This window comes from Camelus ferus, chromosome 27 (genome assembly GCF_009834535.1).
Source record: "Camelus ferus isolate YT-003-E chromosome 27, BCGSAC_Cfer_1.0, whole genome shotgun sequence".
Lineage (NCBI taxonomy): Eukaryota > Metazoa > Chordata > Mammalia > Artiodactyla > Camelidae > Camelus > Camelus ferus.
Genome location: NC_045722.1, coordinates 8,074,326 through 8,088,197, shown reverse-complemented (window position 1 = coordinate 8,088,197; position 13,872 = coordinate 8,074,326). Strand labels below are relative to the sequence as shown.

General features: G+C 49.3%; 1 protein-coding gene across 1 annotated transcript in view; it reads right to left on the bottom strand.

Moving 5' to 3' along the window:
- The window catches only part of ARNT2 (aryl hydrocarbon receptor nuclear translocator 2), a 163,904-nt gene that overhangs the window by 89,928 nt on the left and 60,104 nt on the right, over nt 1-13,872 (bottom strand). The gene's annotated exons all lie outside the window — the stretch shown is intronic.

Genomic DNA, 13,872 nt, shown 5'->3' with positions numbered 1-13,872 from the left:
ACTCCTGAGCTCTCGGTGGCATCAGGCCGAGGCTGACCTCTCCTGAACCACTACCTGGCGTGGCTCCTCCTCCAACCTCCGCTGCCTGTCCCTGACCACTCCTCCCAGGGTGCTCTTTCCGGAGGCGTGCGCGCAAATCCCCTCCCAGGCTTGGTGTGCAGGGACTCCACCGCAGACTATGCTGCCGGCCGCAGGGACAGGAAGGCAACGTGCCCTGACTGAGCACGCAGCACTCGTCAGGCACTGTCTTAGGCACAGCCACGTGCCAACCCTGAGGAGGAAACAGAGGCCCAGAGAGAACCTGCGCCTTGTTTAAGACTGCCTGGCCAGGCGAGGGGCAAGCCAGGACCCAGGCGCATGGCAGACTCTGTCTCTGAAGTCCACGCTCTTCACCCACCACCTGGCCGTGGGCAAGCCCGTGTGTGTGCGTGTGTTCTGGGCACATGTGCAGAGCCCGAGTCCTTTCAAACACAGCAGCTGCTCTGTTTAGAACAGGGGCAGCGGTGACCAGATAGGAGCTTCCAGCTGAGCACAGGGATGTTATTCCGAAGCAGACAGGGCTCCTGCTGAGACAGCCAGCTCTGCTGCTTGCAGATATTCTAGAAGGAGTCAGGTGCCCACTTCACAGGTGTGCTCTGGATTGAGCTGTGTGACCGAGAGAAGAGCTGGCCTGTGTGACCTCTGAGGTCCCCACAATGCAGAGCTCTTGTGATTCCAGGTCCCCAGAATATATGCCTTTAACTCGGGGTTAAAGAATGACACTGTAGCGGGGACGGTAGAGCGTATGCTTAGCATGCGTGAGGTCCTGGGTTCAATCCCTAGTACTTCCATTAAAAATAAATAAATAAACCTAATTACTAACCCCCAATCAACCAAAAAAAAAAAAAAAAAATAATGACACTAAACAACTCATGGGAGAGTAATTGATGTCATCACCAGAGAGCGGAAAACTGAAACCCATCCACATGCCTAAGAAAACTTGCAGACGAGGCCCGCGTTGGAGCATAAGAAAAGAATCTACAAAAATATCGGGAAAACCGAGTGCAGATGTTTTCCTCAATCAGCTTCCCCTGAGAAAGCAATGAGCGGAGAAGATCAGCGCTATACATGCATTTCTATTTAATCATCTGGCATGAGTCACGGCATTTCAGAGGGAAGTGTGTCTCTTTTTTAGTGAAGCTGAAGGAAACTATTTTAATTTTCTTGATCATGCCTGGGTTTTTGCAATCAAGTTATTTTTAACCAAAGCATTACAAAATATGACCATCACGTGAGAATATTACTGAAACTGAAATCACACCAGCAGGAAGCAATGACTCCATTTGTCTTTTCAAATGTCCTAAAGTAGCTACAAATAATTTTATCTGCCTAAAACCCATGCTACTTCCAGGTTATTTTTGTCTTAGTTTCCTCTTGTAGATGGAGGGGGAAGAAAGGTCTTTGTCTAGTTACTTCTTGAGCATCAAAATCAGGACAAAAGATACTTCATTAAGAAATCAAGACTCTTGCAAAGACGTTCTAAGATGCTGAAGCTGCTCCTTTTTCAACTGTGTTGCTAACTGATTACATTTTAAACATTTTGTTTCTTTGTTATTTTGATCTTGCTGAAATCTTTCTCCCCGTGTAAAATGGACTGGGCTGTATTATTTGACTGGATTTGGATTTAGGTGGTGGCAGGCGCACTGGGATGCATTTGTTCCCAACCTCTAGTTCACACTAGAGTCACCAGGGTTGCTTTTACACATACAGATGCCCGGGACTGACCACAACATAGTTGAACAGGGAGAAACAGGGTGAAGCCCCGGCATCAGAATTTTTAAAACATCCAATAAAACTCTGATGTGTCTTGAGATTGTGAACTACTGTTTTAGGGGCTGGGAATTTTAAAAACTTGTTTACAAAGCTGCTGCTTTCCAAGCGTTGCTTGGATGTTCTTGTCTCAAGAGAAGCCAGGATACAAGAATGAGCATGTGAAGAAGAGACCTTTAAGAGGTGATTTTAGCATCACAAAGAAATGCACCAGTGGTTCTTTTATGTGGTTAAATCTCTGCATGAATGAGAAGCAAGAGTCTAATTCACACACCTTTATAATGGGATGGAAAATGTGTATGCTGACCTCTTAGAATTCTAACCTCATGCTCTTCGTCAGGGCAGACACTGCTCTTGAGAGCCGAGGAAAAGCCACTTCTCCCCTAACACCGCAGCGCTGCTCCCCGCTCTTCTCAAACCTGGCTTCCTGACTGAGCCACAGCACCGCTCGCCTGGGCAGAGGCCAAGGGCGCCCTCGACTCACCCAGGGAGGCCCTCACTTGACGGAGAAGCGGCTGGTTCTCTAACACCAAAGGGGCAAATCCCTTGGTTATGCATAAATACAGCGAACACAAGACTCAGGGTGGCCGCTAATTCACTTGCATCCCTGGCTGCCTCCCTGCCTCCCTGGAAGCCCGTCTGTGCAGGAGGCTGTGTGCCTCTCGCTTGTCCTGCAGAGTGGGCTCTGTACAAACGGAAAATCCAATCACTCGCTGCCATTATTGGGCAGATCCCTTCGAGACTTGCAAAGCTGGGTGCCCTTCAGCTTTAGACCTTTTCCCCAACAAGCTGTTACTCTGGACAACGCACGATAGGTCCTCAGACATGGGAGGCCAGGACAGGAAAACAGTTTGGGTCTGATGAGGGGATGGGCGCCCTGCCCCAGCTTCAGGGGCCAAATCCAAAGGAAGCCTCCAGAAACGCAGGCACAGTGGCTGATGCCAACCATCTAAGTCCTCCATCTGGAAACTGATTTTGTGTCCTGAGGCTGGCAGAGACAGGCCTGATGGGCCAGTCCCCAATACAGCAGAATACGTCCCAAGCTGGGGGCCAAACTTCACCTCTGTGACAAGTTGGGGCCACTGAGGGGGTCCCTCCAGCTCTCTCCAGTTGAACTCACTTCTGTTGGAAGAAGTATGTCAATGACAATACAGGGCAGCAACAAAAGGTCACCAAAGGCTCTAGATAATCAGCTTTTAAAACATTGCTTGGGTAGAGAAAGATCTAGGGCGAGTGCCTCAAGTCCCCCTGTCGGGTTTGCTGCCTGAACATCTGGAGTCCTCTCCAAGCTGCCCAGACAGGCCAGACCCCACGTTATTTGTTCTCAACGTCCACATGGACTTTTCCTCCTTAACACCTGTCACGATGTATTATATGTGATTACTTCTTTGGTGTGCCTCTTCCCCACTACACTGTAAACTCCACGAGGGCCCGACTGCATCGGTTTTGTACATCACTCTGTTCCCAACACTCCGCACAGCGTCCTGCACCATGTGAGTCAGTACTCAGTAAGTGTGTGCTGGATGAGTGAACGGATGACTGAATGAACAAACAGAACAAAGAGAGACAGACAGCAAGCTCATGTGCACACCCCTCCCCTCCTCCTGCACGTGGGATGGATGTTCTCAGGCACAGGGTGGAAGGGGGAACGCTGTCCTTTGATAACTGGGTAAAACTAACAAGGTCAAAGTCTACTCATCTTCCCCTAACAGTGCCGGAATCCCAAGACACATTCTAGAGGGGTAAGAAGAGAAACGAAGCAGAACAGGATGGACAGTTTGGAAAAACCATTGATTCATATCAGTGCTTAAATATAATTTTCAATTATTTAAAAGGGAATGGAATCTCTACAGTTCTCAAACGCTCCCATTAGCATTGTCCCACGTGTCATGCTACGCGTGCTTCAACGCAGTCCTCTAGGGGACGTATTAGTGTCTGCATTTACAGGTGAGGAAAAGGAGGCCCAAGGAGGTTCAGTCGTTCACCCAAAGGGCCACGAACCATACCTGCCACCAGGTCCGCCTGACTCCACGTGCAGGGGTCCTTCTGCCGTGCCCCGGCAGCCTCCCCTCCACGCCATGCCCGCCCCCTCTCGCCGCTACGCCGCCCTGGTGAGCACACGTGCAGGCTGGTGTGCGCGCTCTCAGTGTGCAGGGAGGCTGGCCCTCCAGCCGGGATCTGTGACGTGTGAAAACACCGCCCAGCTCCTCTACCTGCTGTGACACCAGGGTGGTAATGAACCCGGCAGCCCGAGCTGGCCGCATGTCCAGATGCATGAACTATCTTTCGACATAAAGTATGAGAGAAAAGACACAAACAGTTCAGCAACATCTGGGACAGCAAATTCAGGTGGGCTGCAGCTCCCAGCGAGAAGGTCACCGCGGAGACGCAGGAGACCACCAGCTAGCGGCGCTCAGGTTTCACTCTCACGTGCGGCCGCCAAGCACCTCTGGCAACTCGACTCTGAATGCTTTTTCCGGTGGCCCAAGTGTTGACTACACAGTTGGGCAATTTCTTAGGAGCTTGAATCAAATAAACGTGTTTTTCTTGCCATTAAAACACTTTATTTCTATTTTAAACAATAGAAACCCCATAACAGCGTTAATAGTCAACTCGGATAAAACTGGGGTTTTTCTTGGGGGGGGGCCACATTTATCTATGTTACCTAATATGGCAAGAAACAGAGGGCTGAATGTGTTTACGATTTCAGAGTCTGGCATTTGTCCAAAGACTAAGTTTGGGTATTCCAAAGAAAATAAGCTATATGTTTGCAAGTATGGTTTTCATGAAGTTACCTTCATGACTGATATTTGGAAAGAGATCATCTTTTTCCACAACTGATACCACAGGGGTGGACTTCATAGTTCATAGGACCCCTGGGGGACCAATTATCTGCCTGTCGTTCTTCCCTGAGGAACCCCACTGTGTGGCTGAGTTCGACACAATTTTGTCCTTGCCCTCCTCTGCAAAGTGTCAGGAAGGAGGCCCAGCTGCCTTGGGTGGGCCGAGGCTGAATGTTGACAGCTGTCAGCTCTGTTCCCAGGCATACATGATCCATGGAGTGCATGCTGCTTCTGTGGCGTCATGCACGCCCGGGCTCGCTCTGCATTAGCCTGGGTCCTCACAGGTTGACAGTGTGGGCCCACCCTCAGTTCCTTGCTCTCCTCCTATTCCACAGTGGAACATACCAGCTGTTGACCCTGCACACCTCCTCCTGACCCTGGTAGAGAGCCTGCGACGTGGGGACTGCAGAGTGAGGTCCCAGGGCTGCAGACCGTTCAGTGCCATGCACATTCTCCAGCCTGGCTGGCCTGTGCTCCAGGCAGCAAGGAGAGCGTAGCAAACCTCCAAAGGCTGCTACTCCACCTGCTCTCCCCAAAGGCCCAACCTTGGACCTGAGAGCTGAGCAATACAAGCCGGGTCAATCCCACCACTTCCTGCCAGTCCCAGCAGTTGAAGGATGTCTCCAGCCCCAGCTTCTGCAAACCCCCAACCACAACTTGCTAAAGTTCTTAATTCAGGGCTTCTCAGTCTAGAGTGTGCATATAAATCTCATTAAATTGTAGATCCCGAGTCAGTAGGCCTAGGATGGGGCCTGTGATTCTGCATTTTAAGGAGCTCCCAGGAGATTCAGGTGCCACTAGTTCACACGGCACTCTTTCTAGATCTTACCAGAAGAGACCTCCACCAAGACGTATCATAAGTAAGATGGCTAAAGTCAAAGATAAAGAAAAGGTTTTAAAAGCAGCAAGAGAAAAACAGTTAGTTACAGGGGAGCCCCCATAAGGCTTTCAACTGATTTCTCTACAGAAATACTGCTGGCCAGAATGAGTGGCAGGAGATATACTCCCAAGTCCTGAAGTGAAAAATGTGCAACCTAGGAGGCCCTACCCAGCAAGACTATCCTTAAAAGAACAGAAGGAGATATAAAGAATTTCACAGACAAGCAAAAGCTAGAAGAATTCAGCAATACTAAACCAATCCTACAAGAACTATTGGAAGGTCTACTCTAAATAGAAATGAAGCAGGAAGCTATAGAAAAGAGAAAACCATAATTGGAAATGCAATAACTACAATGAGCTGCAAGAAAATAAATGAAGATGTAAAAGAGGACATCAAAGTCAGAAAAGGTGGGAGAAGGGAGCAAGAAAACGTAGGTTTTCTTTTCGTTCATCTTAGGATGTGTTTGAGCCTATGACTACCAGGCTAAAGCAAACAGATGTAGTAGTGGGTTAACATACTTGAAAGACAAGGTAACCACAAATTAAAAGCATACAATAGAGTCATAAAACCCAAAAAGAAACCAGGCTAATACAAAAGAAAATTATCAAACCACAAAGAGAAAAACAAGGATTGTTTCCCTCAATCAGTGGGTCTCAAACTTCAGCGTGCATCCGAATGATACAGAGGGTGGGTGAAAATACAGATTAGCAGGCCCGCACAGCTTCTGATTCAGTTGGTTTGGGGTTCAGCCAAGAATCTGCATCCCTAACAAGTTCACAAGTGATGCTCATACTGCTGGACCAGGGACCACACCTTGAGAACCACTGCACTAGACCATGCAGGACCTTGGAGACCCCTGGGGCATCTGACTTCAGTCTTAAAGCTTTGACACCATTTACCCAGTCGCGTGCGCACTGAGTGCTGCTCTGTTTGCCGTCTGTGAGTTGGGGTCCCCAAAGCCCAGGGTTGGGCTACTCTGACTGCACTTGTTGCATCAGGCCATGCCAAGGCTTTCAAGGCTTCTTTGTATCCAGATGCTCCCCAGGAGACAAAAGCTTTGTCTTCATTGATGAGAGCCCCATTTGTAGCCGCTTTTGGACCTTAGCTGAGTGGCCCTGGGAACCCTCAGTGACTTTAAGCCTCTAGATCCTCACCTGTGAAGTGGGGTCAAATCCCCCTTCACGCATAGAACTATAATGAGGTCCAGAGGAGTGAGGGTTCTCAACCCCACCTGTGGAAGGTCACCCGGGAAGTTTTTACAAAGTACCAGTGCCCAACACCCTCCCCAGATCCTGGGCAGGTGTACTTGTCACATCTCCCCACGTGACCGATTCTAAAGTGCAGCCTGGGTTCATTTCCACTAAAGCAGTAAAAACGTGCTATAAAAATGTAAGAGAGTTGGTTACAGTTAGTATTTCACTGTGGGTTGAATGAGAAAATAAAAGCAAAATGTGCCCAGTGACCCACAGATGTCTCCTCTCGCAGACAAGAGGGAGACTGCGGAGTGAATGCACCATCTTTAACCTCTCCCAGAAACGCAGGGCGATGACAGGTCAATGAGCAGAGCGGGCGGAGCACGGTTCCCTGGTGAGCTGCTATCTGTGCCCAGACCATGGCCCAGGCCAAATCCTGTGACCCAAGGCTGAAAGTATCTCTGGACTTCAGCAAAGCTCTTGGGGAGATAGGGAAGCTTAATCACAGCTGATTGGGACATGTGAATCATGCACAGGGGCTTTCCGGCCAAAGCCCTCAGGGACCAACCTGGCTGGGGCTCTCCCTAAATTATCACAAAGAATCTGGTTTGGAACGGTTAGGAAATGGGGGTCCATTCATTTGACAACAGCTGGAAACTCCTGTTAGTGACTGGGGAAGAGACACAGCCCAGATGAGCTTTCTGTGACTGTGGAAAACAGGTATTTCTTGAATGGATGAATAAACGATTAAACAGAGTAATGACTGGATAAAGAAAGAGGGAGGGAGGAAAGAAGAAAGGAAAGAAAGGAGAGAGGAAGGGAGGAAGGAAGGAAGGGAGGGAGGGAGGAAGGAAGGAAGGGAGGAAGGAAGGAAGGGAGGAAGGGTAGTTCACCCTTGGCTTACACTTTTATGACCCTGGACAGTTCTAACTATTGCAAAGTTCCTCCCTATATTGAACCAAGAGGCTGACCCAATTCCTCGAATGAAGGGAGAGTCAAGCAGAAACAGAGCTGCAGAAAAGCAAAGTGGGGAAATAGGCCAAAAAAATGTTGTCTTGACAAGTCCACGGATATTCTCTCCACGTCCACTTCCCAGCCAAGGAAGCTGGGCACCGCCTACGCAGTGTGGGGCTGGAGGTCACTGACACGGTGTCTCCAGTTTCTGCTCCCCAGGATCGAGGTTTTCCAGGGTTCGGCAGCCACAGGGGGATCTTGGGATAGGCGGTGGAAGGCACAGAGGAGGACCCACCCCCGCCGTGCTCCCCTGGGGGGCTTGCTGTGCTGCTTGCCCTCGGAACCCCATCCCTTGAGCACATCCAGTTACAGTCAGAGGCGCTGGCACCAGCTGGAAAGCCCTGGGCCTCTCCTCGGTTCCCCTCCTTCCACACAGTGAGCTGGGGCTCAGGTCAGTCAGTGATCCACAATAATTATTTTTGCAGCCTCTCCCTCCACCAAACTTTTACCAGATCGCTGCCCTCCTTTATACCTGACATTGGCTCCAACTTCAGCTCAGAATCCTGTAACCCAAATATCCCTACCATTCCCAGTAAGAGGAGACTGTGCTCCCCATCCTCCGGAGAGCACGCATCCTTCCACATGGGGTCACCTCTAATGCCATTGAGCCTGGCTCTCCAGCCAGTGCAAACTTGCCACCTGCCTGCCCAGCATCCCTTTCCTCCTTTTAGTGACAGTGAGCTAATCTCCTCTGGGAAATCACATCTCCTCAACTCTTGGGTCCAAATGTCTTGGCTGGAGAACCTGGTCTCACACCCTGGCTCGGACTCCCAAGCCACTGGAGTCGGGCGGGGCAGGTGGCCCACTGATCCAAGAGAGCTGGTCCTGGGTTACTCGCTGGAAGTGTGGAGAAGGCACTGTGTTTCTGCTGGTGTGGCACAGCTGGTAGAATGCAAACCCAGAGCTGCTGGTAAACACCTCTGCTGTCATACGAGGAGGGCTGGGTGAGAAGCAGCCCTGCCCAGGAGCAGCCCCGCTTCCGTAGTGTGTAATCAAAAGAACGGCCACGTGGGGTCTCAGAGAGACACCTGCACTCCTATGTTCACTGCAGCATTATTCACAATAGCCGAGGTACGGAAACAACCCAGATGTCTGTTGACAGATGAATGGATAAAGGAACTGTGGTTTATACATACAACGGAATATTATCCAGCCCTAAAAAAAGTCTTACCATTTGAGACAATATGGATGAAACTAGAAGCCAGTATGGTAAGTGAAATTAGCCAGTCATAGAAGGACAAATACTGCCTGATTCCACTTATATGAGGCATCGAAAGTAGTCAAACTCATAGACGCAGAGAGTAGACTGGGGGTTGCCAGGGGTTGGGGGGAAATGGGGAATTGGTGCTTAATGGGTACAAAGTTTCAGTTATGCAAGATGAGTAAGTTCTAGAGATCTGCCTACAACATTGCACCTGTAGTTAATTATACAGTAATGTGCACTTTAAAATATATTAAGAATAGATCTCATGTTCAGTGTTCTTACAAAAAAGAAAGGGAGAGAGAGAGGGACAGGAAGAAAGGAAGAAAGGAAGGAAAGAAGGAAAAAAGGGAAGGAAGGAAAAAGAAAAAAGGCACAAAAGAACACAAGGAAATTTCTAGAGGTGAAGGTTTAATAACTTGATGGTGGTGATGGTACCATGGTGTGTGCATATGTCCAAACTCATTAAATTTTCTATGTTAAATACGTGTACTTTTTGGGATATCAGCTGTACCTCAATAAAGCTTCTAAACAAAGCTAGGAGGTGGAGAAAAAGATACACATTTTTTTTCTCATTATTCACAGTAGTTAAGATCTACAAAGTCATTGCAAACACTGAACTGGCAAATACTGAACCACTGCTCCTATGGGAAGTACAGGGTTAGGTTCCCGCCAACCTCTGGTCACAACATTTTTATTAACCACTGGACTCACTTGTTTTCTGAGTGTTTCTGTTTAAAAAGACACCTTATTAAGACATACTGATTCATTAACACTGAACTCACTCAGAGTCAACAGGACTATGACTCATGCCTGAATGAAACTTGTCCAACACACGTCTTTCCTCTGTAGGATGCATCACTGCCCCACACTTAAGAGCACCAGACAGCACTCCGCACTGCTCTAGGGGGTCATTTTAAATAACAAAATCACCAACAAAAAAGCATGAAAGGACCAAAAAAAAAATGGCACAAAATATACTAAAAGAAGAACACGCATGTTGAGTTATGAGGGCTGGAACAGGAAGGCAGAATGTCATCTGTGTGAGCTCTGCTGGACTGTGTGCATCAGGCCACTCACGGTTGTCACCACTCTGGGCATGTCCGCAAATGACCTCAAACACTCCATGGGTACTGATCGGGGGGTTATAAATAAATTTGGCTATTAGGCAAATTCACAAAAACTGAATCTGCGAATGATGAGGACTGGCTGTACTCTGGTTAGCAGCGGCTGATCACCTGGACCGTGCTGTGCCTGGAGACGGCAAACTCCTTTCTGTTACATGAGCTGATGAATCTCCTTCACTCAAGCCCGCTGGGGCTGCTTTTCTGGAACAAGGTGGTTCCACGGCTGCTCTTTCCTCTAAGGTCACTGGGAGGAAGGCACTGGTACCCTCCAACCAGCCCTAAGAACCCTCTAGAATCCGCAGAGTCCTCAACATCCCCGCCACCCTTGCAGAGGGAAAGTTCCGTCCTCCCCAGGCATTGTTTTTGGAGAGATTTTCCAGGTTTACTTTCAGAGTCACTCAGCTTGAGATGACAGATCCCTTTTACCTTCCTGCCAAAGTAAGTCCTCAGAAGGAGTGAGGCTCTTCTTGTGAGTAGGAACACCTCAGCAGGGTCCCCCTCAAGCTACGGCCAATTCGAGTCCTGGAGAATGAACATGCTTTCTGCACAGCTCTTGAATTTCCAAGGGCCATTGCTGCCTCCCTGCCCCCAGGCCGTGCCAACCACAAGGAGGGGTTCACAGGAACGGGACCCAGCAGGGGCCTGGGCAAGTGGCCCGGACACGTGGTCCGGAGCCAGGAACCTGGTGTTAGCTTTTAGCTCCTCTCCTCCGACCTCGCACCACACCAGTTCTTAGATCGGTGGACTAAATGCTATATTGGGCCCTTGGGCAAGAAGCGGAATCAGAGCCGGAAGGGTCCTAGGAAATTTCTTCTAGGCTGAGAGAAGTACACTGAGGGTCAGAGAAAAAGGAACTTGCCAAGATCGCAAAGTGAAAACCAGAACAGGGCTCCTAATGCCCTTTCCAGCACTTTCTTTATCAGCAGTGCTGCTGCTGCTGGGTCAGGACTCCACCCATTTCCTTTCTCATCGTTAAATCCCAGTTTTTACTCACAGACAAATCAATGCCTGCTGCTGGCCCAACCATCCCACGATGCTCGGTGTCTGTTCTAAAAAGATTTCAAACATCTGACCCACTCTTCATTAAACCTCTCCAGCCAGGGGAGAAATTTAATCCCACAAGAAGAATCCATCATCACGCCTACCCCAGTTACTGCAACTCTGTGCAAGCATCACCTTCCTGGGGTCCCCAAGCTGGCATGGGGGTCTGCGGGCCCCACTGTTGTTAGGTGTCTGGCCCCCTCCCACTGTGCCCACGCCACACCCCACGTGCTCAGTACAGGCCACCCTGCAAATCCTGTGGGAGGGATGTGGACTCAGTCCTGACTGAGAGGCTCGGGGAAGGGGAACTCTGTCGGACCAAGTGGGCCAGGCTGCCCTCATTAAACCGCCCCCACCCTAGCAGGCCCTGCCTGGCTCTCTGGCCCCACACCCTCCCTCCCACCCTGACTCCCCACCAAGTGGGTCCTGTCACCTCTTTCTGGGCCTGAAACCAAACATGCCTAAGGACAGGAGGGTTGAGAAACCCTAGTCCAGTACTGAAGGCATCAAACCATCCCTGAGGTTTTCTATTACAAGTTTTTATTACATCTGCACTTTGGGTGGTTACGAAACCCAGCTCCTGCCCAAGGGCCCAGTCCTGGGGGCCAGTCCTGGAGGCCCAGTCCTGGGGGCCAGCAAACCCCTAAGGCCCGCCATAGTGGCAGCCCGGCTGCAGTGAGCTGCTCCAAGCTCTCCCTTGCTGGATCAATAAACTTCTCTGTTGTACCTCCTGGGAGATTCCCATGACACTCTCTGGCTCTAAAAGAGACCGGTCCTCTCTACTACCCTAGGGACAGGACCCACCTCTCCACCCCACCTTGTTCCTCCTAAGAGGGGCCTGGCACAAGAGCTCAGAGGCCTGGTGATTCACTGGGTCTTCTCTGGCATCTTGGAGGACCCCCTCCACTACACTAGCTCTAGCTGCCCAGGCCACCATCCAATGTCCACTCCAAAGACATTTCTGTCCAAATGTGGTTCACACTATCCGTTTAAACGCTACCAGACACATTAAGATTTCCCACAGACAGAAGTGTCCACCCAAGTCCGGTGAGCCGGTTAGCTAAACCCTTGTCCGGAGCCTGACCTGCCCTTGACCATCACTTCCCCCAACTGCCCCAGCTGGGTCTCCTGACTGGTTTCAGAAAGCCACATCCTGTGTTCAAATCCTGAAGTCTGGAAAAAGACAGCTCTTTCCAGTGAAGGTGATTTCAGCTCTCACACCAACACCCCCTGGCTGATTTATGTTCACATCCCTCACGGATATTTAACTTCACAAGTGTGTTCCTTAGGATTTCTACAGGGAGTTCTCCAGATCAGCCCAGGCTGTGGGATGGCAGAGTGTATCTTTCTCTGAGTCTGTTTCAGCACCTCTGCTTTACAAGCACATAAAGCTCACTGCCAGGTCACGTGTTTCAGGGGGCACAGCGATGAGCGTGGCGTAGACTCTGTCCTCACACCTTGATCCTTTATCTTCTTCCTCCCTTTTATATGTCATTGAAGACCAACACTGAGAAAATCATCATTATGGATCAGAAACGGCTGTAATCCTGTCACTTTTGACAACCTTGATTCAGTCTTATCACAGATGTTATGGGCTGGACTGTGTCATCCTAAAATTGAGATGTTGAAATCCTAGCCCCCAGGACCTCAGAATGTGACTATATCTGCACAGAGGGCCTTTAAGGAGGTGAATAAAGTCAAAGTCAAAAGAGTGGGGCCTTGACCCAATAGGACTAGTGTCTTTATAAGACGAGAGAGACAGAGGGACACCGGGGACATGTGAACAGAGGAAACTCCATGTGAGCACAGAGTGAGAAGGTGGCCATCTGCAGGCCAAGGAGAGAGACCTCATAAGAAACCAAAGCTGCCAACACCTTGATCTTGGACTTGAGTCTCCAAAACTGTGAGAAAATAAATGTCAGTTGTTTGAGCCACCCAGTCTGTGGTCTTTTGTTCTGGTGGCCCTATCCGGCTAATTCCATGAGCAAAGCACTGCCTCATTTATTCACCAGACTTCTGCTGAATGCCTGCTGAGTGCAAAGCACTGAGTGAGGCACTGTGGGCAGACCCAGATGTAAATGAGAGCCCAGCAGCTCTCAGGGTGGCAGGGAGAATGCGCTGCACAAACAGATCTGCTATGAAGTGGGGTGCAAGTGTTGTGGTATAGTCAGCTCCACTGCAACGCTTGTTTGGAAAATGCAAATTTGTTCCAATGCCGTTAATATACTGCGGGACAATCTGAGCAGAAGGCAAATTTTGTGTTTGCTTACACACGATTTCATCTGCAAGAAATACTGGATGAACACAGAAAACTGTACCCAGCTGAACAGAGCCACACAGGAACACATAAGATGCACACACTCGGGCACACACCAGCTCCCTCAGTTTACCGTGTGTGTTATGAGCCACACCCATCTGTACCCCGTGTTAGGATTTTGATTTCCGCCTGATTTCACATGATTGTCCTCGCACCATTTCACAACAACAGCCAAGTGGCAGCTCTTCCAAGGCTCATTTCCACAGGTAACTTTCAAGTCAGTTTCAAGGTCAAGTGTCATATTTATGGTAATATTTACAAATTTCTTAACCATTTAACGTGCAAAGCTGTGCTCACATTTTTTAATTAGGTTGCAAATTTTTGAGCGTTGTTTTTCTAAGCTAGGCCTACTTTCCCCCATAAGCCCCTGTGGTTTTTCATTTCATGATTTTGTATGCTGCAGTGATTTTTTACAACGTATTTTGTGTTACAGCAGCGTTGACTGTA